This window comes from Oryctolagus cuniculus, chromosome 16 (genome assembly GCF_051225735.1).
Source record: "Oryctolagus cuniculus isolate XC-2025 breed Fujian yellow rabbit chromosome 16, ASM5122573v1, whole genome shotgun sequence".
In the NCBI taxonomy this organism is placed as follows: Eukaryota; Metazoa; Chordata; class Mammalia; order Lagomorpha; family Leporidae; genus Oryctolagus; species Oryctolagus cuniculus.
In genome coordinates this window covers 8,785,911-8,792,899 of record NC_142882.1, presented here as the reverse complement: position 1 = coordinate 8,792,899, position 6,989 = coordinate 8,785,911, and the positions used below count along the sequence as shown (strand labels likewise).

The 6,989-nt window shown below is 51.8% G+C and overlaps 1 long non-coding RNA gene across 1 annotated transcript; it reads left to right on the top strand.

The window, feature by feature from the left end:
- The first annotated feature begins 155 nt into the window (after positions 1-155).
- LOC149121455 (uncharacterized) lies at positions 156-3,352 on the top strand. Its single transcript, XR_016223235.1, has 2 exons — positions 156-293; positions 3,106-3,352. It is a non-coding gene; the product is annotated as an uncharacterized LOC149121455 (long non-coding RNA).
- Positions 3,353-6,989: the final 3,637 nt, after the last annotated feature.

Here is a 6,989-nt window from a genome sequence, read left to right as displayed (position 1 = left end):
ATCAACAGCTGGAAGGACCAATAGTGAGGGGTGAGGGGTGTGTCTCTGAGGAAAGGCTGAGGCCCAGAGGAACGCCAGGCAGAGGCGGCCTAGCATTTGGCACCAAGCCCCGCCCAGAGCCGGGCTTTCTGCCCAATAACGAGACGTCCTGAGACGTCCATTATTATCTGCCCCTCAAACCTCAGCCCTGGCAACTGTTGGGGTGCTATGAAGAAGACTGACACCTGGGAAGCCAATGACAGCGAAGGAGGGCGGGGAGACGACGCTCTCCGACCAATGAAGTCGTGAGATAGGTGAGAGGTTGACGTCCTGGGCGGTGGGACTCGAGGCCTGGTCTGAATGAAATGGAGGAGGGGCTAAGACGGGGCGTGGTTTAGGCCACCAATGGGGCGGGATCAGATAAGGGAGGGGCTCGTGGGTTGGGTCGAGAGGGGGCATGGCCAGAATGTGCATCCTCCGAATCTGGCTCGGTGCTGCGGGCGGGGCGGTTGGGGTTGGGGGGCTAATGTAGAAGAGGCAGGCCCTACCCTTGCCCTGTCTGGGCCGGGATCAGGGTCTTCTTTGAACCTCTCGGTGTCGCAGGTCCCACCATCAAAGCTCTGATGACCGCTATGGGTACGGCCCTCCCCTTCCCCCCCAACTCCTGGCCTGACAGCTCCACGGGGAGGGGGCTGGGATGTAGGGCCTGGGTCAGCTCTCCCCCAGGTGCCTAGCATTGCCCTGCACCCGGGGACCACGTGTGAGCGATGAACGAACGAGCAAATGGGCCTATGACTCTTCGACGGGTAGTGGAGAGACACCGGGGGGAGGGGGCGGGGGGGGCGGTCCCTGACAGCAGGCGGCGTCCTGGACCGGGTAGGGCAGGTGACAAAGCACGTTCAGAAGTGGGGCCGAAAAAGGGGGCCCGGAGGGAGGGGTGCAAGTGGGGCGGGGCGCGCCAGCAGGACGCCCGCAGTCTGGGGAGTGTCACATCTTGGGAGGAAGGGCTGGCACCCACCGGTTTGGCGGCCCCTGTCCAGTTCCCTCGGCCTCCACCCGCGTCTCCTCCCCTCCCTCTCCCTATCTATGCTGCGTCTGTTAAAAATCTGTTAATCTGTTAAGAAAAGCCCCCCAAATCTTGATGGGTAAAAATAAATCCCAGTTATAATGCATTCCTCCTCTCCCTCTGCATTCACAGACCACCTCCCTCATTTAAAAAAAAAAAAAAAGGAGAAGAGCTTTCTTGTTCTTCTAAAGCCAGCTTGTGCGCTTAGGCTGCAAAATATGGATTGTGCCCGAATTTCACGGAGAGTGCTGACCCCTCAGTGGGCGTGGGAGGAGCAAGGACGCCCAGGGACTTGGCTAGGGATGGGAGGCACGGAGGCCAGCATGAGATGGGGACTAAAATGGCCAGCAGGGGGACAACCTGAGCTGGCTGCCTTGTGTGCAGGGGGCTGAGCAGCCATCACCAGGACAAGATCAGGGGGCTCACCACTACTGCCAGGTCACGGCTTCCCAGGAGTGACCTCCTCAGAGGTTTGGCATGAGCCACAGCTTCTGGTGCATAAAAACCCAGGGCCTCTGGGCCTGGAATAGCAGCTGGGATGAGGGGGACGGAGGGGTGTGCAGAGGCTCAGGCCTGCGTGGGATCCAGGGCACCCTGAGAAAGAAGTCGTGCCCGGTTGGTTTCCGGGGCCTTGCCCGGGACATCAGCAGCAGCTTGTGTCTGGAGGATAAGAATCAAACACATCTGACCGTCTCCTTCTCACGCTACCAAGTTCACACAAAGGACGGTTTTATTCTGGGGACACTTTGATTCCATTTTTATAAGCACCAGTGGGGGAAAAAATCCAACAAATGTCTGTTGGAAGAGACTTTCAATCATAAGCTGCATTTGGCCGATTACATTCCTGATTGCTTTTCTATTTAGTGCGGTGAAACTGTTTCCAAAGTTTGTTTGCTTTCAGTTCGAATTGAGAGAAGTCATTTTTAGCAGGAATAGTTTTCTTGGTGCAATGCTTGTAGTAAACCTTTGATGCATTAATCTGGCCTTTTAAAAACTGCTGTTTTAAATTATTTATATTTGATAGGCTGAGAGAGAGAGAGAGAGAGAGGCAGATAGACAGAAATCTCCCATTGGTTGGGTCCACTCCTCCCCCGCCCCACCCCCAACACCTGCAGTAGCTGGGGCTGGGCTGGGGCTTGAGCCTGGAGCCTGGAACTCCATTTAAGTCTCCCATGTCAGTGGCAGGAACCCAATTATTTGAGTCATCATCACTGCCTCCCAGGGTCTGCAATGGTGGGAAGCTGGAGGCTGGAGCTGGGACTGGAACTTGAACTTGGGTATTCCAATGTGGGACGTAGTGTCTTAAATGCTAGGCTAAGCACTCAGCTCTGAATTAAACTTTGGACTCAGAATTCTTCCATTGTGAAAGCTGATCTGTGTGGACTCATAGCTCACACTTTGTCATGAGGGTTGCAAAGAAGACCACAGTACTTGTAGCTCCTTCTGCTAAGAGATGGAGTCTTTTCCCCAACCTTGAACCCGAACTGGCTTCATGTCTTGTTCTGAGCAATGGAATGTCTCAGAAATGGTGCAGTGCTGGTTCTCATCTTAGACCTTAAGCTCAAAAAAAAAAAAAAAAAAAAAAAAACTAGATGTTTTAATATTTGTAATGTGGGGCCATTTTTAAAGCTTTGTTTATTCATTTGAAAGGCAGCAAGGCAGCGTTACAGAAAGAGGGAGGGAGGGAGGGAGGGAGTGAGGGCAGAGAGAGAGAGAGAGAGAGGGAGAGAGAGAGAGAGAGAGAGGGAGAGAGAGAGAGAGAGATCTTCTGTTCACTGGTTCAGTCCCTGAATGGCCACAATGGCTAGATGGGCTGATCCAAAGCCAGGAGCCAGGAGCTTCATCTGAGACTCCCACGTGGGTGCAGGGGCCCAAGGACTCCGGCCATCTTCTGCTGTTTTCCCATGTGCATTAGCAGGAAGCTGGATGGGAAGTGGAGCAGCCGGGAAAGGAACTGGCACGGACCACGTGATGCCGGTGTTGCAGGTGGTGGTTTAACGCACTGTGCCACAGCTCCTGCCCCTGTAATGTGGTCACTATTTTTTTTTTTTTTTTTGCAGGAGAGTTGGAATACCACATTGGAATACCTGAGTTCAAGTGCCAGCTCCAGCTCCAGCTTCCCACCATTGCAGACCCTGGGAGAGAGTGATGATGACTTAATAACTGGGTTCCTGCCACTGACATGGGAGACCTAAATGGAATTCTAGGCTCTTGGTTCAAGCCCCAGCCCAACCTCAGTACCGCAGGTGTGGGGGGTGGGGCGGGGGAGGAGTGGACCCAAAGAATGGGAGGTTTCTGTCTATTTAGGGTAGAAAGAGAAGTATAGAAGCTGAGCTGGGTCCATACAAGCAGAGAGCAGGCCAGGAGCTAGCGACGTGGAGCATATGGTTATGAGCAGCCAGCGGTAGCTTAGCGCGGCAGCAAAGCTGCACTAAGACAGAGAGATTTTGGGGCGCTTCTTGTCTTTTATATGCTTTTCAAAGGGACGTGGTTACATAGTCTGATGGGCAGGTGGGCATCCAGGTGAGATCAGGTAGGGGCATGAGATCACACAGGGGGTGTGGTGGAGGGCGTGGTCTCCAGGTTACAAATATAATCAGTTTTATCCTATCTGCCTGCCTATATCATTCCGCCCCCCCCCGAGAGACTCCAGACTTTAATCTTTTTTAAATTAATTTATTTGCAAGTCAGAGTTACACACATAGAGAGGAGAGGCAGAGAGAGAGAGAGAGAGAGAGAGAGAGAGGGAGGGAGAGAGATCAGTCTTCCATCCACTGGTTCATTTCCCAACTGGCTGAATGGCCAGAGCTGCGCTGATCTGAAGCCAGGAGCCAGGAGCTTCTTCTGGGTCTCCCACATGGGTGCAGGGGTCCAAGGACTTGGGCCATCTTCCACTGCTTTCCCAGGCCACAGCAGAGAGCTGGATCAGAAGCAGAGTAGCCAGATCTCAAAATGGTGCCCATATGGGATGCTGGCATTGCAGGCAGTGGCTTTACCTACTACGCCACAGTGCCAGCCCCCAGACCTTAATCTTAAGGGATACTGAAGTGTGTAGAATCATCCTATCTTCTATAGCTGCTTCCTGCTTATTAGGGGCACAGGCTGCCTGTCCTCGGTCCAGAAGTCTCTGCCTATCTCATCTAATGAATTTGTTTCATGAACTGGAGCACTTTCAGTCACTGCCAATGTCTGTGTCCCCTGCATGGCCATCATTATCCTCAGAAGTCATTGAGTTCTGAAACATAGAAGTTTGTCAATCAGCGTGAGCAAAATCAGAACAAAACCAATTGTGAATGGTGTGCCCCTTAAGATGGAAAGAGCACATCTCACCATCTCCCAGACAGCAGGTGGTCGTAGGCTAAGCCTATGTGGATTATAAAACCATTTAGCTTGCACACAGAGGGTTTGAATGTCCCTCTCAGTGAACATGCTACTGTGGGGACCCATGAGCCGGCCATGGGCCCACATGCTAAGGCTTAGCTTGCTGACCGTTTGCAATAGTTACTGCTGTGTGGATGTTTATGTTTTCTGTTGAGCTGTGATATCGGGACCGTTTCATAACCCCAGGCTAGAGTCAAAACAACTATGGCCTTGGGGCTTCCCATACTTCTTTTCCCACTGACCAAGGCTGAGAAAACATCAAGTGGAAGCTTGTTGTTAGCACCTGACTCACCTGCTACGTGATCAGGAGCTTGATTGGATGAAGGCGCGTGATCACCTTTATGGTTGGACAAGGAGCGCATGGACTGTGCGTGATCAGGCACCGATTGGAGCGCCGCCGCATGGACTGTAGCATGGACTAAGCTTGCATTACATGCGTCTGCAATGATATACTATATAAGCTGTTTGTAATGTGGTACAGGAGCTTCCCCTTTCTTTCGGAGCTCCCCTTGCTCAAGGGTTTCTCTTTCTATCCTGTTTAAATAAAAATCTACTGAAGACCGATCAGCTGGGAGCAGCATCGTTCCTTTGCGGGCAAGGGAGCGACAGCTACTATCTGAGTAAAGGTGGCAGATTCTATTAATCATTGTGCACATTCCCCCTTGTTCTATTAACACATATTCCAGGGCCTGTCTATTGTCCATAACTACTTAGACAGGGAGTCCACTGATGCTGTAGGAGCCAGCCTGAAGTGTAGGCCAGATTACTCAGATGTATGGTCAGTTTTCTTTAAAATTTATTTTATTTGTTTGAAAGACGGAACTACAGAGAGAAGTAGAGACAGAGAGAGATGTCTTCCATCTGCCGGTTCACTCCCCAAATGGCCACAATGCCTGGAGTTGTACTGATCTGAAGCAGGATCCAGGAGCTTCCTCTGGGACTCCCACACGGGTGCAAGGGCCCAAGGACTTGGGCCATCTTCTACTGCTTTCCCAGGCTTTAACCCGCTGCGCCACAGCACCAGCCCCTATGGTCAGGTTTTTAAAATCAGCTTCAGGGGCTCATCAGGACGTTCACTCACTATCATTGAAGAACTCACCGAGTTCTTCTGCCTGTAACAGCTCCCAGAAAGCATCAGGAGAGGTATGTACACTTTGTCTGCCTTAAAGTATAGCATTTTGGGCATGACTAAAGCCAAAGCGTTACTTCTCTTTTTGCTTTTTGAGGAGGTATTTAAGATCTCTGATTGGCTCACAGGAATAAGCCGTAGTATTGTTTGGATTCACCTGTGGAGATTCAAGAGGTCGAAGTTTAATCCTTGACAAATGTACCCAGCCTGGAATGCTTGGTAACTTTACTGAAGTAGGTGTGCTTAGTAGCACCTGGTAAGGTCCCTTCCACTTAGGCTGAGGTGATCTGAAGGGGGTCCTTCCTTCCAAGCTTTTAACAGGACTAAGTCTCCAGGTCTCTCTCTCTCTCTTTCTTTCTTCTTCCTTTTTTTTTTTAAAGGTTTATTTATTTGAAAGTCAGAGTTACACAGAGAGAGGAGAGGTAGAGAGAGAGAGAGATCTTTCAACTGCTGGTTCACTCCCCAGTTGGCCGCAACAGCTGGAGCTGCGCCAATCTGAAGCCAGGAGCCAGGATCTTCTTCCGGGTCTCCCACGTGGGTGCAGGGGCCCAAGGACTTGGGCCGTCTTCTTCTTCTTCTTCTTTTTTTTTTATTTTTTGGCAGGCAGAGTTAGACAGAGACAATGAGAGAGTTATAGACAGTGAGAGAGAGACAGAGAGAAAGGTCTTCCTTCTGTTGGTTCACTCCCCTAATGGCTGCCACGGCCGGTGCTACGCCAATTCAAAGCCAGGAGCCAGGTGCTTCTTCCTGGTCTCCCATGCGGGTGCAGGGACCCAAGCACTTGGGCCATCCTCCACTGCACTCCCGGGCCACAGAAGAGAGCTAGACTGGAAGAGGAGAAACCGGGACTAGTACCTGGTGCCCCAACCAGAACTAGAACCCCAGGGTGCCGGCGCTGCAGGCAGAGGATTAGCCAAGTAAGCCACGGCACCATCCATGGGCCATCTTCTACTGCTTTCCCAGGCCATAGCAGAGAGCTGGATCTGAAGAGGAGCAGCTGGGACTCGAACCGGCACCCATATTGGATGCTGGTGCTTTAGGCCAGGACATTAACCCATTGCGCCACAGTGCCAGCCCCTCTTTCTCTCCCTCTCTCCCTCTCTCCCTCTCTCCCTCTCCTCTCCCTCCCTCTACTCTTCCTTTCTTCCTTCCTTCCTTCCTTCCTTCCTTCCTTCCTTCCTTCCTTCCTTCCTTCCTTCCTTCCTTCCTTCCTTCCTTTTATTCATTTATTTGAAAGGCAGAGTTACAGCGAGGCAGAGGCAGAGAGAGAGAGGAGAGAAAGAGAGAGAGAAAGAGAGAGGTCTTCCATCTGCTGGTTTACTCCCCAGATGGCCAAAACAGCTGCAGCTGCATAGATCCGAAGCCAGGAGCCAGGAGCTTCTTCTAGGTCTCCCATGTGGGTGCAGGAGCCCAAGCATCTGAGCCATCTTCTAC